This window comes from Pinus tabuliformis, chromosome J (genome assembly GCF_031772625.1).
Source record: "Pinus tabuliformis cultivar Carrire ecotype Pingquan chromosome J, CPIR1, whole genome shotgun sequence".
Lineage (NCBI taxonomy): Eukaryota > Viridiplantae > Streptophyta > Pinopsida > Pinales > Pinaceae > Pinus > Pinus tabuliformis.
Window position 1 is genome coordinate 659,000,320 of NC_142295.1, and position 27,315 is coordinate 659,027,634.

The window sequence follows — 27,315 nt, forward strand, 5'->3', positions numbered from 1 at the left end:
AAATTTTGATGCATTGGTTCTTTAAATAAGCTAGTGATCCTCTTCCATTGGCAAAGTTAACTACGTGAAATCAACACTTACGATTCTTATTTTGATAATCCCTTTTCATAATATCATGTAAAAGGAAAATGCGTAAATATTTTTCATGAGCTGGAAAACACTTTAGGGTTTACTAGACCTCTTTAACAAACCCAACCCCCTAAGTTCACCTTAAGAATGAAAAGCTATAAAATTTGGCTTCATTTATTTAATTCAAATCCCATTTTTTTAGATTGTCCTCATTTTTTTGGTTTATCAACACTTTTTCAACAATATAACTTTCATCTTAATTTAAACTTGAGATACAAAATTACAAGCCTCGTAATATTTTGTACTCTTACCATGTTTGTACATTTGATACATGACAAGTAATGTGACAATCCAAATCCATATATCATGATATTATCTAGCCAACCATGGGGCCACCTTTCCTACGACATCATTCCCTTGCTCAAATTAAATTATTTTTTATGTTTATTAAAAAAGCTTTATCTACGATAGATATATAATATATAAAGTTATTTAACTAACATATACATATATAATATGTTTTTATTATTATGTTGTATACATAACCACCCTGAATAAGCCCATATTCAATACCTTTGACCATTGAAGACTCATATCGCCGACGCAACAACAAACCAATCTGGCACATGACACGTTTTGATACAAGCGTGAGAAATCGACGGTGAGAAGTGCATGTCGGAAGTTTGTAATAGGGAGAGTAGAAATTATTTTAATGTCTAAAAATATCATATATGAATGAATGAAATGAAAAAATTTGAACGATTCTTGATTTATGTGTATGGTTATGCTAATCTTTTCTATCTCGTTCCAATTTTATCTGATATCTTGCAAATTGTTTTTATTGTAAGGTTTTAACCCCAACTAATTTGGGGTTATTTGTCATTTTCTCGTTGATATGGGGTTTTTTAAAAGTCGGCCATAAATCATTGTTCTGATACCATCGACTCTGTCACAACCTAGTTTCCGTGTGTCTCAGTCACGTCTCTCTCTACACGCTGGCTAGTAAGTCTACGCGGCACCTACGCAACACCCACGTGGTCTAGTCCAACCAATACCGTGTTTCCACAATTTCCAAGCAAAATCGCGACTTTAACAATAATTGTTTTCAAAGGTATGCTTTGGGTAGTGATTAGGCGCACCTATGGGCGCTCTTGGCTCTCAATACCAAAATGCATATGAGAAGTCCTCACGTTTAAAAGCTAGAAGTCTCTTCCTCATCGTATATAGACCCAGGTGAGTGCCTCATTCGACAAATCGATGTTCTGGCTTGCTGCCCGATATGCACAGTCTGTGGTTATGGGATTTAGCACATACAACGAAAATTATTTTAACGTCCACGAGGTCAAAGATAGCTTATGGGACATATTGCTTCTTCATCTCATTGATGTATTCGTCCCTTTAAAAAAACTTTAACTTTTATATCATAAAAGAGTACAAATTACAGGTATTTTTCTATTGGAACTATGTTTTACAGATTTTTCATCTGAATACAATGGCCCCTATTTCCACATATTAAAGTACATGTAGATAGACTAGATTCAAAATTTTCTTTTCTAAGATATCAATCAATGATACAAGTAATCTTACAACCATATTTCCTTGTCTACATCATCACAAAAATAAAACTAGTTGTAAATTGAAACCACTTAGATAAATTGTTTATGTAAAAGTTCTTGCAAAAATTTAATACTACCTACATTTTTCATGAAATCCTGATTAAAAGAAACAAAATAAATGACACCTTGATCTTTGGCAGAACCTCTTCTAAATAACAAGTCCACAATATGGTTATTTTCCCTATAAATGTGCCTGAAAGAGATATGTTGAAAGAATCTCTCCAGAGTACGAATGTGATTCATCCAATTTGATAAAAAAGGTGGGTGAAAATTTGAGTGTCCTTTAACCTAGTCAAGGATACCCTTGGAATCCCCAAAAACTTGTAAATCATTGATACCAAGCCATTTTGCACATATGAGGATGCCCCAAAGGGCGATGATTTCAACCCCGCTATTGGTGCCCCTTCCACCCTCCCACCAAAAATGATAATAGCATTCGAGCTCAATGACAATGAATGCTCCACATCTACATTGTCTATTTGACCTAGCACCATCAAAGAAGCCAAGTGGGTTCCATATATCCATTTTTTTAACCCTTCTCATTTTTTGTGTTTTTTTCCTGGGCCCGATTTTTGAGAAATAAGCCACTATCCTCAACATTGTTCCTCACATCAATCATTGTGTGTTAAAAAATTCTTCTATTTGTACATTGCTATATACCCCATACGATGTAGAAAGGAAAAGTGCAATATTCCTTATGTGTCCTAAACCAGTGTTTTAGACAATCCTCCAAAGCGCTGGTGACCCAAGTAGCAACAATGTGTAAAGTATGCAAGACTTTGGTCCATACCTTAGTGGAAAATGGACAGATCAAAAACACGTGTTGAACGTCCTCTGAATTTTGCATACAAAAAGGGCAGATTCAAGGACCAATAAATACCCTACGAACAATATTCTCCTAGGAAAGAATTTTGTTATGTAAGGACAATGATCCGAAACACTTGAGTTTTTGTGGAAACTCCCATGACCAAGACTTTTGAAACCAAATTTTGTCTTCAGGTGTAGTCAGAGGCTTAGAAATAGATTTGTATATCTCCTTGACAGCAATATGTCCCTTGTATGTCTAGCCAGTCCAATTCATCTTATCCAACTAATTAGAAATTGTGATCCCCGCTGCACTAATTTGCATAATGTATTGTTCCCATTCTGCTGCAAGAACACCAGATAGTCCAATTTCTTATACCCTGAGCTAGAACTAAAAAATGTTAGGAAAATCTAAAAAAGTAGTTATATGTGAGATGGAGGATATACCTCTACCATGGAGATTGTGAAGGAGAGGAATGGATAATGTATGATTTCAGTGCATACCTTTGATGGCATCCAAGCCAAATTCAACTTGTGTACCATCCCCAATCTCCCAACAGAGACCCCCAAACAACCAATGTTTGTTTCTCATCATGCTACACCAAATGTAGGAAGAAACCGTTTTATGTTTGGCTCCATCTTTGATCCACACATCAAAGTATTTATAATCCAAGTATTTGCCTCTAATGATTTATGACTAGATTCCCCTACAAGTCGTCCCTCTCCAAAGACACTTACGTATCAACACCCCATTGAAAGAGAGTGCATATAGTATACCCCAAGCCCCCCACATCCACGAATTTGGAAATATTAGACAATCACATGAGATGCATTTTCCCTAATTGATTGCAACCGGTCCACATAAATATTACCATGATAGTGTCGATTTTATGTATCACTTATGATCAGGATCATGTAAACATGCATCCAATAAATCAAAATTGATTGAAGAACAAACCTTATTAGAATATGCCTCCCACCAATGGAAATCCACCTGAATGACCATTGCATTAGCTTATTTTCAAACTTCCGCAATAACCATCCCCAATCTGAATTCATGTTGTTGTTACGCTTTAATTTAAAACCTAGTGGACAAAGTTGAAATATAATGGCATAGAGCAAAAACCAAATATATCACAAATCTGCAAGATCACTGTAGGTTTTAACCTTGTACAGACATTACCTGCATACAAATTCTAAAAAGATAGAAAGTAAACAATGGCGAGAGCATAAAACATAAAATAGATATACACAGAGATTTTTCCTTAGATCCCAAAATCGAGACTACCAGATTGATTTTTCATTATATTCCTTTCAATGTTACAATACATACATATACATGTTGAAGCATCCATAAACCCCAATCCATTAACCCTAGATTAGAACATAATTGTATTTCACTTGACCAGTTCTAGAAAATACATTGGACAGAAAACCATCACGCCCAAAACCATGTGTGGAATCCATACACAAAACCATAGGTAGGTCTGCCCACCTAATATAGGGTCCAATTTTTTTTTCCCTGGGCACTACCCTAGACCCCGTGCAAGGGGGTTGCTACCCCCCTGCTTACCCCCCGACAGGGGGGATAGACACCCCCCTTGTGACCCCCCCATTGTGCAACGTTAGTCATGGAAAGAATATAACACACACCCAACAATCGCTCGATCCTCTTGGTGTGCAGTGATCAATTCCGATTTCTTCTTATTCATATAAAGGCCTAAAGAAGATCCAAAAGACATGAGAACTGAATGCAAAAGAATCCACTCATATATGCATAACTCACCTCCAAATAGGAGGTCATCAACAAACATCAAATGGGAAATGTTGATGTGGCGAGTCAACTTGATGCCCTTAATCAAACCACGTTCTCTAGAATCAGTCAACTTCTTGCTTAGTCCATCTATGACCACCATGAAGAGTAGGGGTGACAATGCACAACCTTGTTGCAACCCCCTATATGCCTTAAAAAACAATCCGGAAACCCATTGACAATCATTGCAAAATTAGCAGATATGACACAAGCCATTATCCAGTCGATATTATGTCAGGAAAGACCAATCTTGTGTAGGATCAGCCTTAGGAACTACCTATCCACATTGTCAAAAGCTATGTTCATATATATCTTCATCATGCATGCCTTAATATTTCTCACCTTAATGGAATGGAGGAATTCCTGAGCAATGGCCACTGCGTATTGTATTTTCCTCCCCTCCAAAAGGCCAAAATGTTCCATCGAAATGTGCTCTATCAGGAATATTTTTAGCCTATTTGCGATAAGTTTTGAAATAATTTTGTAAAAAAATTTGCAAAGGGAGATGGGACGGTAATCCAAAAAGGAATACAATTGCTTCTTTTTATGAATTAATGTTATGAAAGTAGCATTAATAGCTCCATAAATATAGCCTTTGGACCTAGATTCTTCAGCCACTACCAGAAGATGCAATGACATAAGCTCTAAAAACTGAATAAATAGATCCACCCCCCACCTATTTGGGCCTGGGCTTTTGTCTTTGACACAAGTTAAAAGAACCTTGTGGATCTCATCATTTGTGACTGATTTACCAAACATATCATTCTATGTGGTTTGTAACATTCGTCGAATGTGTCTTATGAAATCCATTTGTGCCTCGAAAGAGTGCTCTTTGGCTGTAAAAAGGTCCCTAAAGAAACATAAAGCAGCTTGTTCAATGACCATCTGAGTAGAACAATGTTTTTCCCTCCTCGTCATGTATACCTCATATAAAATTCTCATTTCTCCTCATTGTGGCATGTTTATGAAATAATCTAGTGTTCTTGTCCCCTGCTGCAACCCAGGTAGCCCTACTTATGCACTGCCAAACATCTTTTAGAGTTCTAAATATCATTCTCTTTGTGGCTTCGAGTTCCAAAATACTAGATTTGTGTTGCTCCAAGAAGAAGATGGATCATTCAGATCATTAAGGGCACTCAAAGCAACTTCAATTTCATCCAATGGCTATAAATCTATAGCCTTCTATGCCAATACCCACTTATGAACCTCCAACTTCAAAAATTTTAATTGGTATCAAATATTATCCATACAATTCATCTTTGTGGAATGCTGGGACGATTCCAAACTTCATTAACAATGGCTACAAATTCTTTGTGGTCTAGCCAAGTATGATTGAATTTGAAAGGGTATGCCTTGCGAATTGTCTCACCCACCCAAGATACAAGGATCGAAAAGTGATTCAAAGAAAAAGAAGGAATGATCAAGGATTTAAGATCCACCAAACATGCAGCATATGCCTCCTTGACTAAAAACTTGTCCAAACTTTTAGAGATGCCATCCATCCCAGTCTGTCCATTGTTCCAGGTGGGAACAATCTTCTGTGGAACAATGTCCCGTAGTGATAATGTGTTGAAAATGGAAATGAAATATGATTCCAGGGAGTCAATCTTAGCCCTAGCACCCTAGAGCACATCTTTACCCAACATCAAATTAAGATTCCACGCCACAATGAGAGAGTTCAGGTCCAGAATCCGAACATCGTTGACCCAATCCCAAATTCCTTCCTACCAGAGTATGGAGCATACATATTGATAATATGAAAGCAATTGTTCAAACCCCTCTTGTATCAGGATAAAAGAATACCCCACAAGAGTCAAATATGCCATTAAATTGAGACATAAAAGGTTCCAAGCCGCTACCGATATGTCAGAGAGACCACATGAAATAGAAGCACATATGAGCCATCTAAGGAAAATTCTAAGAAGAATTTCCCATGACTTTGTTGATTTTTGTAGTTTGAGAGGTACTCCAAGCCCTAGGGTTCAGGGTTTGAAGGGAAAATCACAACAAGGGTCACTTGTGGTCTTGGAACCCAAGGGTGGAATTTTGTACCCATTGGTATTTGTGTCAAAACCATGATGCCTTTGAGCATGAGAAAAGTTGAGGTGATAAATCTTAGCATGTTGATTCCAATGCTCCAAAAATCACTCAAATCGGAGCTCTAGAAACAAAGATATGATTTTTTTAGGTTGACAATTAATTAATGGATAACCAAGTCATGCAGGCTTGAAGTGAATTTGTCCAAAAGACATGTCTCTTCTTAAATTTATGGACTCAACCCTTCATTTAGTGTATAAATAGAGGGTGGAGAGAATTCATTTAGTCATCCTTTTTTTGCAACACACACAAGAGAGAAGCTCATAAAAGAGAGGGGAATATCTTTGTTTTGGGCTACCATTAGGAGCAGTGGGATAACGAAGGAGGAGAGGGCCAATTTAGGCCTAGTTCAGGGATCCGACAGATGGAAGGAGCGCTGATTACCCTTGCTAGAGGGACGAAGCTTCAAGGGGTTGTTTGTGGACTATTTGAGGGTAGAAAGAGGTAAGGGATGACAGTTTTGGAGGGATTTTAGGGTGCTGTAAAGACCTGTGGTAGGCCGCACGCTTAGCCACTCTAAAATAGGGTTGTGTGGAGGCTTGAGGGGCTTCCACATTCCCAGAACAACAACATATGGAGGCAACACTTTACCTTGACTAGGTAACAATTATTTTGAGGTTGTTTGTATGGGTTTATAAGGGTTGTTGCAGAAAGCACATGCCATAACCAGGAACAAGAGTACTACAGTATTGCAGCAACTATTGTGTAGTGTGTTGGGTCATTATCTTGACCAGATTTGGATCAGAATTATTGCAGCCTATAAGTGCCATGTATTGAGGTCAACTTGGGTAGTTGGAGACCTCAATTAGGAGAAGAACTTATAGTGAATGATTGGGCATTGTTGGTTTTGTGGAGGGTAGCATGTTGATAGCCCAAAGTATCCCTAGATGAGTTATCTTGAAGTGACGAAGAGGAGATGAAGGTTGGGTGAATATTGGTGGCGAAGTGCAGTACCATGATGGACAAAGGTGACTGCTAGCCTGACATTTAGGAGCTCAGGAATTAGGCCTACCGAAAAACAAGATTGGATGAGCCCATGTACATGCTATAGAAGTGACTTGCAGTAGTGTTAGGTGGCAGCCCTCCTGGAGTCACGATGTGTTGTGGCCTTGATGGACTAAAGCACAACTAGTGAGTAGTAAGGGTGCGAAGGACCAGAAGGACAAGATATGACATTGACTTTGTGCAGCATGTTTATAATTGTATCTTGTATACCATAGGCTATTGTATTATTCATATTTGGTTTAATATAACGAAGATTGTGTTGTACATATTGTACAATTTTTTAAAAATTGTCTATATTTGTGCATGTGTGATTTACTTCTTTATATTTCCACTGTCCAAAGTAGTTTATAGTTGAGATTCTTGGTTTGGTAGCGTTAGTGATTTTAACAATCTAACCTAGACCCAAGGTCATGGAAATTAAACATGGTATCAGAGCGTGTCTGAGCTACTTTGGAAGTAAGTAAATCAAAGTTGTGTGCAATGAAGTACACTGTGAGAAGGATTTTTTCACATTGTATGTGAAGGGCTCACTATAAATTTGAAGTTACAGGCAGGTCTCCAGTATGAGGACAGGTTGGAGGGATTGTCCAACTATACTCATTGGAAGGAAAGGATCAAGTTGGTCTTGCAAGTCAACAAGATCTGGGAGTTCACCGAGAAAGAGATCAAGAAGCCAACTGACCTTAAGGAGCTAGAAATATATGTATATTTGGATGCAAGGGTGAGAATGATCATCCTAGATGGTGTGAAGTATGCCCTAATACCTCATTTGTACAGGAAGAACAATTCACATGAGATGTGGATGGCTGTTTAGAATTTTTTCTAGAATAAGAACAAGAACCGAGTAATGGTATTAGAGGATAAGCTGAAGTCCACCAATATGATAAAGGGTGAAAGTGTGACCTCATATCAGATGAGATTGTCTCAAGTTAGAGATGAGTTTGCTGCCATCAATGTGACTATCTCATATGGAGATATGGTAAGGATTGCCTTGAAAGGGTTCACCGAGGAATGGAAGACCTTCATCAAAGGGATCGTTTCCACGGAGAAGTTTCCATACTGGGATAGGTTGTGGGATGACTTCATCCAGGAAGAGTTGCGAGATGAGGATCTTCATCCAAAGAAAAAGTGTTTTGATGATGACATAGCACTTGCAGTGCAAATGAAGGGTAAGCAGAAGAAGGACTTGAGTAAAGTCAAGTGTTTAAATTGTGGCTAGATTGGATTTATTTGTCGAGATGTTTGATGAAGAAGAAGGGAGATGATGAGAAGAGGAAAGGAAAGCAGGTTTTCAGTATTGCCACTTTTGCTAAGATATATTATCTCACTAAGAGATTGGAAGAGGAGGACTTTGCTATGACTTGTAGGCTCAGAGGGAGACTTTGCAGCCCCAGAAGTGCACATGGTCAGTGGGGAGAAAGGATGTTCATACAAATTCCAAGAAGGAATCATGTAGAGATTGGAAAGTGATACAAGAGAAGAAGAAGAAGCAGGATGCTTCCAGTGACAATGACACTTCCGAGAAGGACGTAGTTCACTGTATAAGGATTGTTGTGATTGTGAGCACCAGGAGTTTCGAAAATGTTGCGAGCAGTGAAGATGATGATGAGTTTCTTCCTATTCTTAGAATAACCTCCCTCGCTAAGAGGGAGTGTTGATTTTTGTAGCTTAGGAGCTACTCCAAGCCCTAGGTTTTAGGGTTTGGAGGGAAAAGCAACACAAGGATCACTTGTGGGGTTGAAACACAAGAGTGGGGTTTTTCACCCATCGGGATTTGGGTCAAAACCATGATGATTTTGAGCATCAAAAAATTTGAGGTGATAGAGCTTAGTGTGCAGATTCCAACACTCCAAAGATCACTCAAATCAGAGCTCTAGAAATGAAGAAATGAATTTTTGAAGTTGATAATTAACTAATGGACAATCAAGTCATGTAGGCTTGAAGTGAATTTGTCTAAAATACATGTCTCTTCTTAAATTCATGGAGCCCTTCATTTAGTGTATAAATAGAAGGAGGAGAGAATTCATTTAGTTATCCTTTTTTTGCAACACAGACAAGAGAGAATCTCATAGAATAGGGGAATATCTCTATTTTGGGCTATAGTTAGGAGAGGCAGGACAATGAAGGAAGAGAGGGCCAATTTAGGCCTAGTTCAAGGATACAAGAGTTGGAAGGGGGGCCGAGTACCCTTGCTGGAGAGCCGAAGCTTCAAGGGGCTATTTGTGGACTATTTGAGGGAAAAAAGAGGTAAGGTATGACTGTTTTGGATGGTTGTTAGGGTGCCGCAAAGACCTATGGTAGGCTGTAGTCCTAACCACTCCAAAATAGAGGTGCGTGGAGGCTTGAGGGGCTGCCATATGCCCAAAACAACAACATATGGAAGCAAAAATTTACCTTGGCTAGGCCGCAGTTATTTGGAGGCTATTTGTATGGTTTATAAGGGTTGCTGCAGCAAGCACATGCCCTAACTAATAACAACAATACAAAAGTATTGTAGCATTGATTGTGTAGTGTGTTGGGCCATTGTCTTGCCCGGATTTGGATAAGAATTATTGCAGCCTATAAGTGCCATGTATTGACGTCAACTTGGGCAGTTGGAGACCTCAATTAGGATCAGAAATTATAGTGAAGGATTGGGCATCATTGGTTTGGTGGAGGGCAGTGTGTTGATATCCCAAATTAGCACTAGACAAGCTATCTTGAAGTGATGAAGAGGAGCTAAGGGTTGGGTGAAGATTGGTGCCGAAGTGCAATACCTTGAAGGAGGGAAAATCTACCCTTACTGGAGCGTCGAAGCGTCAAGGGGCCATTTGTAAATTGTTTAAGGGAAGAAAGAGGTAATGTATTACTGTTTTGGAGGGTTGTTAGGGTTCCACAGAGACCTATGGTAGGCCACATGCCTAGCCACTCCAAAACAGGGTTGCGTGGAGGCCTAAGGGGTGCCATATGCCTAGAACAACAACATATGGAGGCAACACATTACCTTGACTAAGCCGCAGTTATTTGGAGACTATTTGTATGTGTTTATAAGAGTTTTTGCAGCAAGCACATGCCCTAACCAAGAACAAGAGTACAACAATATTGAAACATCGATTGTGTAGTGTGTTGGGTCATTGTCTTGACCAGATTTGGATCAAAATTATTGTAGCCTATAAGTGCCATGTATTGAGGTCAACTTGGGCAGTTGGAGACCTTAATTAGGAGCATAAATTATAGTGAAGGATTGGACATCATTGGTTTGGTTGAGGGAAGTGTGTTGATAGCCCAAAGTAGCACTAGATGAGCTATCTTGAAGTGATGAAGAGGAGTTGAAGGTTGGGTGAAGATTAGTGTCGAAGTGCAGTACCTTGATGGACAAAGGTGACTACTAGCCTGATATTTAGGAGCTTTGGAATTAGGCCTACCCAGAGAGCAGATTGGATGAGCCCATCTACATGCTACATAAGCGACTTGTAGCAGTTAGGTGGCAACCCTCCTGACATCTCGATGTGTTGTGGCCTTGATGGACTAAGGCACAAATAGTGGGAAGTACGGGTGTGAAGGACCGGCAGGACAAGATACGACATCAATTCTACACAACATGTTTTTCATTATATCTTGTATACCATAGAATGTTGTATTACTTAGATTTGGTTTAATATAACGAAGATTGGGTTGTAAATATTGTACAATCTGTTAAAAATTGTCTATATTTGTGCATGTGTGATTTACTGCTTTACATTTCCGCTATGAAAAGTAGTTTATGGTTGATATTATTGGTTTAATAGTGTTAATGATTTTAAGACTCTAACCTAGACCCACGGTCATGGAAATTCAACAGAAGTTTCCTGAGAAATCATGGTTTCTTGCAGAATTATCACGTCGGGCTTATATCTGAGGATGAGACCTCTGAAGTGGAATGATTTGAGTTCCTCTCCCAACCCCCTTACATTAAGGGACAATAAAATCATGGGGAAACATAAGCATCAGGCTTATCTACTCTAAGGACTTGAGTTCCATGTAAATACATAATCAACATGTCTCCAAAGAAAAATAGAACGTCAATCGAGTCGGCCACTACATCACCCACATCCCTGGAGGAGAAAATACCAGTACATTCAAATATCATACAAGTAGAAATATCCTTATAATTAATACTTTTCTTTTTCTGGGTGACCAATGGCTTCTTAGAAATAGGGACAAAGGGAATTAACACTTCTCTTTTTCCTCCCACCTATGGAAAAATGTTATTTTTAATTGTCAAGGGTTCTAGAACAAGAAAATCAAAATGTGAAAGAGAATCCAACTCTCAATCAAGAGAAATGGGATAGTATCCCATAGCGGACACAAACTTAAGAGTCAAGGAAGAAGGGACATCGAAGGGCATAGTAGTTGTAGGACCCAAATGGGACTGCAGGGAAATGTGAGGATTAATGAAGCCCTCTTTACCATCATCAACAGGGGAGGGAGGAATGAGTGGTCCAACAAGTCCAATGGAATATGAGTGGTTGTCCCATCCCAAGGGATCTGTACCCAAATACAAAAATATTTGCACAACACCAGAATCCAAAACTTGTAAATATTCCACACCAGCAACTGAATTGTTTACAAAGGGGGAGCCAAAATTACCTGTATCCTTATGATGACAGTTCGACTGATGTTCTGATGCTGATATGTCATGCGCCTCCACTGAGAAGCGTGTTCATGTCCCTAAGGGCCATGCCAATGTCAACCTTGAATCTTAGGTGGACAAACCACTTGTAGGTGTCTCATTAAGTGACAAACCACACACCTATATGGGATCCCCCAATAATCAATGTTTAGCCTATGAGTGAAAATGTCCCAAGATAGGTCCATCATTTCCAATAGTCCACCACTGAGGTCTACTTCCACAAGAACCCATGTTATCTTTTTATCAATCAATCCAAAGCTTCCTTCATCCCAATAGTAGAATTTACTGATGGCATTAGTAATTTCCATAACCATCGAGCGGTTCCATAATTCAAGTGGAAGACTCAACAATTTAGCACAAATTATGATATTATGGCGAGGGGATTCCTTGAAAGGGTTAAAGCCATCCTGCCATTTCTGAAGGATTAAAAACCCCCTTCCTTTCACCCAGGGTGACACAAATATCATCTTTGCATACTCTTGACTAAGGAAATGAAAACATATCCATTCGTTGTGCATCAGGCTTATTCTTGGGTGATATTTTAGAATGGTAGTTCAATACTTCACAATCCACTACTTAATATGATCCCCTATCATGGATGTGAACTTCCAGTGACCTAAAAACACATTCAACTTCAACCTCTCAATACTATCCCATAAAGACTTTGTCCCAAGCGACAAGGGTTTGGGGATGTCAATCGACTTCTGAGGTTTTGATTGTTTTCTGCCAGCTCTCTTGTGTGATAAATCCAAGGACAGACCGACCAAGGGAAAAATAAGAGTATCCACAGAGTTCGCCACATCCCCAACCTCAAAAGGTTGAGCTCCGTGCAAGGAAGCTCTAGCCCAATTGTTGTCTTCCATAATGATTTCGATGAGCGTCTCATGATCCAGAGAGGAGGGAAAATGCATGTTGTTAAAGTTTCAATCACCAGAAAAACATTTCTAGAATTCCACCAACCTCCAGAGTGTCAAGAAACCCAACACACATAAGGTAAAGGGAAGCCCTCAAGTACCACTCTTGAAACATTCAACATATGTCATTATTTGTGTGTCATCCATGAAGGAAAAAATGTCCCAAGAGGTGAATGAGCAAATGTGTTCGGGCGACCAAAAAGTACAAAACACCCACTCCACATTGTCAAACCACCACTACCAACAACTACACATGGGTTAGAGAGAAATCCTAGTGAAATTCCATATGTACCAATGCCATATGGGTCTACTCAAATGCAGGTAAAGTAGATATGAAGAGTAATGGTCGATTTGAAATAAATAGCCAAATATTCTTGAAAGATCATAAAATAATGACTCCAGAAATTAAAATAAGTAGCGGATGAAGTGAGAACGAATTCAAACACTCTCATAAGATCGTGTCTTGAATGCAGATCAACCCATGTACACACCAATACCATCCTCGATCTACCACATCATTGCAACTTTAAATTGTATCATCTCCCAATAAATTTTTCCATCCTAGACCTGTGAGCTACCGGGTTAAAAAAAAACCGTCACTTGTATGAAGTAGATTCTACCAAAACCCCAGAAGCACCTTCTAGGTAATAGTATCAGAGTAAAAAATTCATCATGACTCATGTAACTAACAATACCGCCCCACAGACCAATAAGCCTCGGAGACGTCAAATATAGAACATCCCCACCATAGTCGACCTCTTAAAATATTGACCACTAGACATCTATGTTCTGAAGACAAAAAACGAAAGTGTCATCCGCCCTATGGAGAAATCAAGGAGAAAAGCTAAACTATCAAACATCGAAGCGAGCCTTCAGAGAGATCTCACTGTAAACAAATCGCCAAGTAAAAACCACAAGTCATTTTACAATCATATCGCTTGTTGTGATGATCAAATCCTTACCACCAAGCTCCCACAATATCCACCCTCAGAGCACATGGAAACAGTCACAAACTAACTACCGCATTGTATATCCATGTAAACACTCAAATGATAATACGTAAAACTAGGTCCTAATACAACAACCTGAAGGTGCACTAGGGGAGGGACACCATTACCTATGTGCCCTCCCGTCCACATTGGCAATCGACGTGGACCCCACTAAATCCATCATATGACAAGTGTCAATCGTACAGAGCCACGCGTCGTGGTTGGTGGGAGCCATTAAATTTCACACTTTTGAGGGGTTTAGGGTTTATTGTAAGCGTTTTTGTGAGTTGTGTTTCAAGTCCTGTGTTATGTTGTCCAAGCCCGATGTGTGGGCATTTCACTCCATCGGCGATGGCCTGTTTCGGCTCCAATTCCTCTTTGCCTGGTCCACCATTGCTGAGATGAGGTTCCGACAATGTTGTTTTCAGAGTTGGGTTTTGGGTTTGTGGTTTCGCGTTTGTTTATGTAGCTAGTCCGCTATTGTAGCGCTTCTCAGCCAACATTGTTGTTTATAGAGGTTGATGTTGGGTTTATCATTTTGCCTTTGTCTGTTCAGCCGGTCCGCCATTGTAGAGATGCTCAACCAACACTGTTTCTTGTAGAGGTTGGTTTTGCGTTTAGGGTTTCGCCCTTGTCTGTTCACTTGGTCCTTGGGGGTTTTGTGGTTTTTTGTTCGGTGCTTGCCCTTGTTTGCGAAGGAGCCAGTGGGAGATTTGTTCGATGCTTGTCCTTGTTTGCGAAGGAGGCAGTGGGAGATTCGAGCAAGTTCGGTGGTCAACATGCAAGTTGGTGGTTGATTGGTGAATTTCTAAGCGTTTTTGGAAAAAATTGTTGCAATTTTTATGTTTATTGCTAACTTTTCTTTGTTTTTGTTGTAGGTAATGTGTATCGCTAACGTTGAAGAAGTCTGGCGACGTTTGGGGCGACATTTGGACGTGGTGGTGGCTTCTGTGGTTCTCCGATAGGATTCTAAATCCTACTAGCCAGCCACTCTGTGTTTTTTAACACTTCAATTCGTTGTTGGGAATTTAATTTAGCTCTGTTTGCAGTTTTGTGTTTATCAACACTTGATTTTGTTGTTTGTCATAGCTTTGTTAGCTCTATTTGGTGTAACTCTGTTAGTTCTGTTTGCATAGCTCTATTAGCTCTATTAGCTCCGTTTTCATAGCTTTGTTAGCTTTATTTTTAGGGTTATTGGGTTTGGGTCTTGTTGCACCCTTTACTATCGCTAAATAGAAATTGGGGCTTTGGGATTTAAGGGGTTAATGCAGTTTGTTTGCAAGGTTGTTGGGTTTGGGTCTTATTATGCCCTCTATATCGCTGAATTGAAATTGGGGATTTGGGATTTAAGGGGTTATTTCAGTTTGTTTGCAAGGTTATTGGGTTTAGGTCTTGCTATGCACTCTACTATCGCTGAATCAAAATTAGGGCTGGAATTTAAGGGGTTATTGCAGTTTGTTTGCAGGGTTATTGGGTTTGGGTCTTGTTGTGCCCTCTATTGTCGTTGAATCGAAATTGGGGCTTTGGGATTTAAGGGTTATTGTAGTTTCTTGAGACTCTGATTTAGCCTTCACATTTGAAGGATTGTACTTGTTTTTAATTCTCTGTCCGAGGTGAATAATTTCTCATAGCTTAAGTTAGATTTATTACTGTTCTTATGTCCCCTGTTAGCTTTGCGCACCAGTGTTATCAATGGAAACTGATTTAATATTTATATGGAAGAATTATGTACTTGTTCTTGATTCTCTATTTGATGTAAATAACTACTCAGAGTTTGAATTTGATTTTCTCCTTTCGTTGTTCATTTTAATGGTGAACATACATCAGTTAACAATTGTGATGTTTAACGATCGCTCAAGTTATGCTATGTCATGGCACAAAGTTTATTGATTATGTAATTGTGTTGTAGAGCTACGCACATCTTTACTGTCTTACTGAGATTTGTAATACATGTCAAAATGATTCTACTGTTGTTCTATAGATATGTTCATATATGACTACCACATAATCTTCAATTTGCTTTCCAGTTTTGTAATTCTCTCGGTGTATACGCGATATGACTTATTGCTAATATGAAAATGTTTAATGGAACCTGGAAATGTTTAATGGAACACCAATCCTCAGTCCCTAATTTCATTCATAGTGTTTACCGTGCCAATTCATTTATAAATTTCTATGTTCTAGTAAAGGAACTGATGGTGAGTTTAATACTCCCACCGCTCTGAATGAAAACCACATTTAGTGGTAATTAATATATTTTTTTTCTATTCACTGTGTTACATTGGTGGCTAAAATTTAAGTGATGCAAGTGCCTACACTCCTAGTAGATTGGTACAATTTGATCATTATTGGTTTAAACAATTTATTCTTGTCTTCAAGAAGAGACATGCAATATTTCCTTTCGGGTTTTCCTGCTAAACGCTTCTCCTGGATTTTTTATGCTCATTTTTTGAAAGTACAAATCTTAGATGTGATGGTATAGATTGACATGTATTTTTTTTCCTCACAATGAGTTATTTCTAATTGTTGCTAATATCTCTGTAACACCTTTTTAAATATTAATGTGAAAACTATTTTTCTTTCAAGTTTGTAATTGGTCTTGACGTTGCTTTAAAAATTTTGACTGTCATTTATGTGTGTTAGCTGAGTTATGTAGTGTTTGTGAATGCAGTGGGTCTATCATTTCATATGGGTCTATTAGTATTGAAGGTTGAGAAGATGAACATCTTTTGCATATATGTTCAACTTTCTCTTTCCTTAGAACCTTAATATCTACTCATAAAATTCAATATTATTAATCATTTCAAGAACCTACTGTAGGAGTTGAACATTTTGTTTTTATATGGATTGCAATTTAGGAGCTTGAACATGGAAAATATTAGGTATTTTTTTATTTTTTTATTTAACTTTAGGATATATTTTGTTTCTCCATGATCATTGTAGTCGTTAACTCTAAGGGATTTTAATTTGTCCCAAAATTTGGTAACATATGCATTGGCTAGATGAAGGACTACAATTTATGTATTGTTTGGAATAGAGTCTGCAATAATATGCAGAGATTGCACATTCCAACTTCTTAGACAGATACTTTAAATGCAATGATTGCATTAATATGTGAAACTCATTTTCTGATTCCTTCTTCTATAACAATTACAGTTAAAAGATGTAATTGCACTTAATGTTTGGGTTGGAACGAATGTACAATTAAAAGATGTTTGGGTTGGAATGAATGTACTTGTGTATTTTTGTTTCATTCCTTTGTGGCATATGGTTTGTCCTTGCAAATTAATTTTAGTCTTCTGATATCTAATTATAATTCCATATTTTTCCATTATTTTCTCTTTTAAAATATCTAACTTATCATTTTTAATAGTGATTATTCTCTTCAAATTCTCAACCTCAATCTCTTGAGGCTCAAATCTAACAATATCTTAGGTAACCCTTCATATGGGTCTATTAGTATTGAAGGTTGAGAAGATGAAGATATTTTTCATATATGTTCAACTTTCTCCTTCCTTATAACCTCAATCTATTGCTTATATAATTCTATATGATTAATCATTTCAACAATCTACTATAGGAGTAGAATTTTTTTATTTTTTTTTTCTTGTAATTTAGGAGCTTGAAAATGGCCAACATTTGGTATTTTTAGATTTTCATTTAATTTTAGGATATTTTTTGTTTTTCTCCATGATCATTTTAGTCCTTAGATCTAATGGATTTTAATTTGTCCCAAAATTTGGTAACATATGCAGTGGCCAGATGAAGGAATGCAATTTATGTATTGTTTGGAATAGAGTCTATGATAATATGCAGAGATTTCACATTCAAACTTCTTAGATAGATACTTTAAATGCAGTGACCTGCATTAATATGTGAAATTCATTGTCTGATTCCTTATTCTATAACACTTATAGTTAAAAGATCTAATTGCCCTTATTGTTTGGGTTGGAACGAATGTACTTGTGTATTGTTGTTTCATTCCTTTGTGACATTTGGTTTTTCCTTCCAATTTAATTTTAGTCTTCTAATATGCAATTATAATTCCATATTTTTCCATTGTTTTCTCTTTAAAAATATCTAACTTATCATTTTTAATAGTGATTATTCTCTCCAAATTCTCAACCTCAATCTCTTGAGGCTCAAATCTAATAATATCTTATCTAACTCTACAGATGGGTCTATTAGTATTGAAGGTTGAGAAGATGAAGATATTTTTCATATATGTTTAAATTTCTCCTTCCTTAGAACCTCAATCTATTGCTCATATAATTCAGTATGAGTAACTATTTCAAGAATCTACTGTAGGAGTTGAACATTTTGTTGTTATATTTCTTTCAATTTAGGAGCTTGACCATGGCCAATATTTGATATTTTTATATTTTCACTTATATTAGAATTTAAATGTCTTTGGTTTTGATCAAATCTTGTAGTGACTTCACGTATTTATGGTTAGGACCCAGATTAATTATCCACTATTTCAACTCATCAATTCTTATTTATTTTGTTCTAATGGCTAATTTTTTTAGCTTTAGCTATTTTTCAATTTTATTTTCCATGGTTTGTATTTTACTCATGCTTGGAGAAGTCTGTTTGTCTTCTAAGTTAACTTATATTGGATGAGATTTCATATGTGGTGTGAGGTTAGTTACTTTTACATTTCACTGTTTTATGGAGTTTTCATATTAAAATAAGTGACTTGTTCAATATTTCATTATTCACATGCTTGTCATCATATTTACAACTCAGTTATAAATGTGTTGTAAATCATTTGGTGTGTAGAGGCATAACAGAAAATCCCACTTTCATTCTCAGATAATATTGCTACATTATAATATACTATTGATGTTCCTTCTAAAATGGATTTTGGTTACAATGCCGCAAAAAATATGAAATAAAACAACCTAGGTTATAAGCCAAAATATTTTTGTGACAAGAAAAAGAGACAATCAATACAAAATCCACATCATAATGTGGTTACAACCAAAACCATATGACACCCTTATTCTTTATGGCCTTGAGAATCTTCAATGCCAAAACTCCCTTAGTTACCTGCTTGAGCCAAGTAAGTTGGCCTACCTAAAAAGGGTTGATTAGGAAATGGTTGATTTTTTCCATATGATTGAGTCCAATTTTCACCTTCCAACCATGGAGGAATTGAGTACCCATACCTCATATTTGCACTACTAACCCCTGCATTAAGTGGAGGTGTGTGATGAGCATATATATAATTGACACCTCCTCTAGTAGGAATAAAGCAAGTGGGTAAACCCTCATTTTGATAGTGAGGCACTTGAATGTTTATGAGGTCTTGGAATGATGGTGTATTATTTGCAATATTGTCCAATGTGTTTGACATAATCCTGGTTTCATTAGTTGTTCTTGCATCATTGTCAACCATATTAATCATCCCTAGTTCCTTTTCAAGCATTTGTTGTGCCTTTCTTGATTCCTTTTCATGTCTTGCCATTTTTTTTGTTGTTGCCTCTATTGCCTTGCTTTATCTCTTTCAAGCCTTTCATCTCCTTGACATTGTGCTGCAACAATCCTTGTTGCCTTCTTCTCCTTGGCTAGATCCTTCTTTTTCTGTTTTGGTTCCTGCATTTCAATTTTTTTTTTCAAACTCAACTAAAATGTTTATATAGACTTATGAGGCGAGTAACTGTGAAGTTTGGCCCAAACGAATACTACCCATTGTAAATTGACCTTTTTTCATTGATACTCTCTCTACTGGTAGCTTTAGGAACTGACCAAGTATCTTTTCCACCCCTCCCACCTGCATGTCATTTCTTGGTACTTCCCTTTCAATACCCGAGACAGCTGATTGAACTATATTGTTATTTTCATTTGAGGCCTCATTATGTGCTTCATATTCTTCCATTGATCTATTTTCCATAAAAGAATGAACAATTTCATTGTTCAATTCTATTGGTTGTGAAGGCATGTTCATGCTTTGTTCATTGGTTGTTGAGACACTATGTTCATTCAAATTAATCATGGCTTCTGCTAGCCATGACAATGGGGTTACTTGGCTTGGCAATTTCAATTGATCATTGTCAACTACATGTTCAACAATGTTATTAACAATATCAACAACGTAAGTTTCATGTTCTTGATTTGGTAGAATGACCTCCACGTTATTGTGAATTTGTTCATGATTATACTGTGTTTCACATACATTTTCATCATCTTCAGCATATAAGTGTCCTTGAGAGAGGGAAATCATATTACCAACTGCAACCACATAATCCTGTTCATCTACTTCTTGCACTTCAACACCTGTTTGGACATGCCATTCTTCCTGACCATCCACATGAAGCACATGGGTACAACCAGTATAATGTATAAGAGCACCATAATTCAGTTGCCATATTCCTATCCTCCTAAAGCCAACCTTGATATTTGAGGGTGTCATATCCCTTTTAAATGCTTTACTTGCAAGCTCTGCTAGCTCGATCCTTTTCACCTCAACCCCTAGATTCTTTGCCATCCATGTAGCACACTCTAACCTAAAATAGTTATTGAAAGGACCAAACACACTGACAACAAGGGGTTGAAATATGTGTGGTATGAGCAGGCAATGTCAACAGGTTGATGCCAAAATCATTTGCTTCCTCAATTGTTTGTACGTCCATGTGGCTTTCATGGTCATCTAATATCAAAAGGTGTTTTTTATTAGGTGAGACGCCACCCAGTACAGATACAACAAAGTGACAAAGCCAATTTTAAAAATTTCTTTTGTCATCTATGCATGGGGATGTGCAACCATGCATGCACCTAGTTCACAATTTTGTATATAGTTTTTTAGTTGATTTTTACCTTTGAATAGATAAAATTCTAGGATTGAAGTACCAATTGCATTGACACAACATAAAATAGTTATCCACTCTCTTCTCTTAGGAAAAAACTTTGGCACATTTTGTCTCCCTCTCTTGGCAATTACCTACTTGCCACAATTCCTACCTGCCTACAAAATTGTTTCATCACAGTTCCATATATGGTATGCACCATAAGAATGTTTATCATAAGAATTATAAAGAGTGTCATAGAACTTACATACAACTTCAAGTTGAAAATTTAATGCTTTGTCTCTATCAAGAGCCTCAGTTGTACACAATACAAGGTCTAGATGCCTTTTTTGAAACCCAAACCACCATGATTTACCAACAAACCCTTCTTTGAATGGCTTTTGCCTCCCTTGACAAATTTGAGCAATTGTGGATTTGAGTTGTACCAACTCTAGCCCATGTCCCAATTGGGCCATCTCTTTACACCACTCAACCACCTCGGCCTCCTCCTCTTCAGTCATAACTATAAGAGGTCCTCTATGTTTTGTATGAGTCAGTCCATTTATCCAATAATGTATTGATGAGGGAGGAATACCATGTTTTTTGCATATGCCAGAACTGAATATCCATTAAACTCTATGTCGTCAATTGCAACTAACATTTCTTCTTTTTTCCAACCTCTTATAGTGCTAATATTTTTATTTGAACTTGCCCCTTGGACTGTTGTTGACGGTGGTTCTATGGGTGATGGTGTGACAACATCAACTTCAGTCACATGGTCATCTTGAATAACGTTGCTTGGGACATTGTTGACATTCACATCACTTGTCCTGTCCTCATCTAACGAAGGGTATCGCAGCTGGGCACCCCTTGGCACTTTCCTGCCACTTCTCTTTGTATGAGCAACATATCTAACTCTTTCCATAGATGAAACAACCTGCAAAATTATTGCATGCATTTAGTTAAGAATATTTGAAAATTATGCTTTCATACAAGCCAAAAATGCTTCTACTTTATTACAAGAAATTATCAACATGTATGTTAGTACTTGAAAAATCAAATCTATTGAATGAATTTGTTGTATGTCTTCAAAATTATCAGTGATTATTGTTTTGATAACTTGTTTTAAGACTTAAAATACCATGAATATATTTGTACTTGGAAAACTACTATCGGTTTCCACCTTCTTCTGGTACTATGAGAAGATCCCTCTACTTATTGTTGAGTGTAATGCTTCATAAACTTCTGCATTGCTTGTTTTCTTTGGTGCTATCCTGGTTCCTTTTCTGGTTAATATGTTGACATGGTAGTTACTTTTGTTTGAATTAATTTGTTTAGCCCCATGTTCATCATTATTGTTATTCATAGTGACCATAGACATTTGAGGTTTGGATTGGGAACACATGGTAATTTTACAAGTTGTTTGGTTGTTGAGGGTAGCCTTACTTGTGTTCTTGGACCTAGTTATAAAATGCATTGGCTTACTATTTTTTCAATTAAATTTAACCCTTAAATGTTGAAAACTGTAAAGTTTGACACTTTTGGAGACACTCACAAACATCCTAGGAATTTCAACTAAACAAAGTGATCTTTCTGGTTAAGATGTTGATCTGGTTTAGTTCTTTTTTATAAACTATTATTTAAATTAAATTGTTTAGCCTCATGTTTGTCAATATTGCTTAGTTTCATTAGGTCTCTAAGTACCAAGATCTAAACAATATTTATATTTTTTCTTTGCGACAAGAACTCTAGATCCGACAATGCAAGAGCATCCACACAAATTCCAACCTACATAAATATGAATTACATCATAAGATATATACAACATCCTTTTTGACACTTTGATTCAAATGGGGTCCTATTTATAACTTAATTTTCTCCTCCATTAACTTCTTCTTGTTGTTAGTTTATTTTTAGGTTGCATAACAGACAATTCAATGTTGCACTATTTTCATTCCTTTTGATATCATTATCATGTCTGCCTCTACTCACATATTTGCATACTTTTAGTGCTGAATTTTCCCAAAAGACCATTTGGGCTTCTACATTCTTGTCATATGAGACATTTTCATTCATTTTGGTATCATTATCATGTCTGCCACTACTCCCATATTTGCATGCTTTTAGTATTTAATTTTCCCAAAAGATTATAGGTGGTTTCTTCATTCTTGTAATTTGAGCATACCCATCTATTTATTGTTGATTGTAATTCTTCATAAACTTTTGCACTGTTTGTTTTCCCTAGGTTTCCACCTTCTTCGGATACTATGAGAAGACCTCTCTACTTATTTTTTACTATAATGCTTCATAAACTTCTGCATTGCTTGGTTTCTTTGGGGCTATCCTTGAATTCTCATTTGTGTTCTTTGGAAAATTAAAGACCTAATGCGAATACTGTTATTATTCCTATAGCTAACACTCTTCTGACATGAAGGAAGCTCTAGGAGGAATTTCAACTATAAAAATTGTCACCTGGTTCCTTTCCTAGTTAAGAGGTTGATTTGGTAGTTATCATTGTTTGAATTAATTTGTTTAGACTCATGTTTGTAATTATTGTTATTCATAGTGTCCATAGACATCCTAGGTTTGGATTGGGAAGACATGGTATTTTTCAAGTTTTTTGGCTACTGAGGGTACCCTTAGCTGTGTTCTTGGACCTAGTTATAAAGTTCATCGGCTTACTATTGTTTCAATTAAATTTAATCCTTAAATGTTGAAAACTGTAAAGTTTGACACTTTTGGAGACACTCATAGACATCCTAGGAATTTCAATTAAACAAAGTCATATTTCTGATTAAGATGTTCATCTGGTTTAATTATTTTTTATAAACTATTTTTCTTTTTCCTTACATATTTGTAAAGGTAAACCACATAAAAATTTGTTTCTTTGAAATGAAGTAGCATTGAAAGTGTCAAACTATGTTCCTAGTGGGATTCTTCCACAGAGTTCATTAGATGAAACATCCAAATATGCTAGCATGGCTAGAAGAGAGAGCTCTTGAGGAATCTCTCCACTCAAATTATTTTTTCCCAAGTCCAGTTGTTCCAATGTAGATATCTCACCAAGAGATGCAGGTATTTTCCCTTCTAAATGATTTTTTGATAAATTCAACAACCTCAAGCTACTCAAATTTCCTATGCCTAGAGGTATTTCTCCCATAATATTATTGCTAGACAAATCCAATATTGTGTTTGTAGCCAACACATATGTTATGGTATACTCAAATCCCTTGATGACAATTTCAAGATCCTCATACAATGTATTACTACTAAGTTCGGAAGACCCAGGGGTTTTGAATCCCTGGAGTCTCTCTAGATTGGATGGGATGCTTCCACTAATTTTATTGTTGGACAAATCCAACACTTGTAATTTGACAAGATTTGTGATGTTGGAAGGAATACTGCCATGAAACTTATTATAACCAACACTTAAAACTCTTAATTCATACAAAGTTACAAGGTATCTAGGTAGCTGACCCATTAATCTATTTTTTCTTAAATCTAGTAGTTGAAGTTGGGTACATTGGGCCATTGAAATAGGCAGAGTTCCAAAGAAGTTATTAGAATAAGCAGAGAGAACTTCCATATAACTTGGAAACCTTATTTCTATATTTCTACTCAGTTTGTTTTCGAACACCTTTAACCTTTGTAAAATAGTACATTTACTTAAAGTTGGTGATAATATCCCAGACAAGTTGTTTTGGTGCAATAATAAATTCCTCATAGATTTACAATTGCCTAAAGACGAAGGAATATTTCCATTCAACTTGTTTTTGGACAAATCTAACATTTCTAATCCCACACATTGGCCAATATGGTCTGGGATTAGTCCCTCTAGATTGTTTTTAGATATATCTAATTGTTGAAGTGAAACCAAATCGCCAATACTTTCAAGAATGATACCATAAATATTGTTTGAATTAAAAAATAATTTTGTAAGAGAATGAAGTTTTCCTATGCCTTTCAAAATTGTAGATGTAAAATGATTGTCATTGAGAAAAATTTGTTGAAGATGGTTCAAAGTGGCAATTCCCTCTGGTATTTTTCTAGTTATACTGTTTGCCCCTAAATTTAAGGTGGTCAATTGTCTCAATTTTGTTATGGCTTCAAGTATGCTATCAGTAAAGTTATTTTGAGCAAGATTTAGGTAGATGAGCCCAGTAAATTTTCCAATAGCTTCAGGTATGCTACCCATCATGCTATTTTCAAGAAAATTTAGGGTAGATAGGGGAAGCCCAAATAAACTCGTAAACATGGAGCCTTGAATTCTGTTTTCCCCTAAATCCAACCATACAAGATTGCTACATTTTCCTATTTAAAAAGGGATAGAACCTGTAATATTGCATGGGCCATAAATTGATAGTTGAGCAAGCTTTTAAAATGACCAAATTGAGGTGGGATATTACGTGATAATGCCCGATTATCTCCCAAAAATAAAATTTCAAGATAAGAGCAGTTCCCTAGAGACAGAGGAATGGTGCTCTCCAACTTGTTTGAATTAAATTGTTTAGCCTCATGTTTGTCAATATTGTTTAGTTTCATTAGGTCTCTAAGTATCAAGATTTGAACAATATTTATATTTTTTCTTTGAGACAATTTAGTTTATTGTTAGGTTGCATGACATATGAATCAATGTTTCACATATTTGCATGCTTTTAGTATTGAATTTTCCCAAAAGATCATTTGGATTTCTACATTCTTGTCATTTGAGCCATTTTCATTCCGTTTGATATCATTATCATGTCTGCCTCTACTCACATATTTGCATGCTTTTAGTATTGAATTTGCCCAAAATGATTCAGAATATATAAAAATAGAAAAATATATATTTTCATGAAAATAAAAATGTAAGAACTGAAATACAAACTGTGAGAAACAAAAATAAAACTATAAGAAAAATGTGTTGTAATTAAAATAACTAACCTAAATACTCTATCAAATGTTTTGTGATGGTTTGTCTCCATGGTTGGTGAATAGTTTAAGTGTTAAACATGCAAATTCAGTAGTGGTTGAACTTCTTTTATAGTTTTTTTCTCTTGAATTTAATTGGTGTCAAGGATGGACATGGATTGCAATGGCTTAATTTTAAATGTGTGATCTGGATTGATTAGGATGTGATCCAATGGTTAGGAATGTGTTTTTTGTTGATCCATGTGCTTTGATCAGTTTTAATGGGAAATAGAAAGGGTTGGGTGTCCTTTATTGAAGTTATTGGGTTGGTGTCATTTATTGAACACAACAGGTTTAAATTTTGAAAAACACAACAGTTATGGCTAACATACATTCACTTTTATTATGTGCAGGTATGGATATTTATTTGGGATACGCAGCTTCAATTCTAATGAGTTGGGGTTGAAGTGACTGCTACTTTGTACTTCTGGAATAGACCATTTTGGAAGGATTTATGGTTTTATATGTTTTATAGTTGGGTCAATAGGATTTGTACTGTTAAGTATTAAGATACTATTTATGGACAGTTGTGGGCCAGTCAATGTTTTGGGAAATTTTGGACATAAAATAAAATGTATTTGCACTTAATGTTATTTATTTTTGTTTAAATATTGGTTGTACATCTCTCAATATTTGGTGGTTTTGTCGAACTAGTATTATATCAATTACTGGTCCTTGCACAACATAAGACATCTCTCCCCTAGTGAAGTGTTAAGACACTTCGCTGCACCATCACCGGCACTTAGATTTAACAGATATGTGTGATCATGGGTTGTAATGGTTAATTTCATATCATCGTTACTAGGTTTACCTAGGCTCGAGGGATATGGTTCTTTTGAGTAATGTAGCTTATTGAAAAGTATAATGGATTTTTTTTTAAATATCTTTTACAAAAAAATTATAGATTTATTGCTAGGAGTTGGTTTTCTTGCAAAACTTTTTAGCATAATTGATGGTGCCTATATGTTGTTTCCTGTATGTCTTTTTATTATTCTTTTATTTCTCTCTTTTATAACAATAGTATTGGAGTTGAGGAAGAGCACAATATGCAACAAATATTGTGTGGTTCTACATGGCTTGAGGAGAGATAGATGTCACAAATCTTGGCTGCATTGAGGATAGTGAAGTTTTAGTAAGGAATTCACATAGTTGCATGGGAAAAGATTCCCAAGGTAGCCATTGAATATGTGTTGAGTTTATTTGATAAAATTAATAACAACCTGCATCCATTGGCATAGAAGACATCAACAAGGTTGATTAGGAGCTTCAAACAGAGTGGGGGATGTGGTGAGAGCTCTAATGGGCACTTCGAATGTGGATTCAAGGTGATACAAGTTAGGTAGGAAGATGTGCAGGTGTGAATCACCAAAGATGACAGGAATAGTGTGTTAGCGCTTGAGATTTCACCTTAGGCTGAGGAAGGTAAACCTTCAAGGCCACATCAAACCATTTCACCTCGTAGCTAGCCCTATGGGGTATGAGAAGGCTCTCTCCGGTCTATCTCGGCAAATTTTCAATGAAGTGAGATGAACAATCAAAGTTAACACTGATATTAGGCTAGTAAACTGATAAGGAGGGTTGATTTAAAGTTTTTGGTGTTTTTGGTGGCAATTGGAGGG

General features: G+C 36.6%; 1 long non-coding RNA gene across 1 annotated transcript; it reads left to right on the forward strand.

Annotated features, from left to right (window-relative positions):
- Positions 1-1,192: 1,192 nt before the first annotated feature.
- LOC149228618 (uncharacterized) lies at positions 1,193-26,305 on the forward strand. Its single transcript, XR_016247221.1, has 2 exons — positions 1,193-1,302; positions 26,050-26,305. It is a non-coding gene; the product is annotated as an uncharacterized LOC149228618 (long non-coding RNA).
- Positions 26,306-27,315: the final 1,010 nt, after the last annotated feature.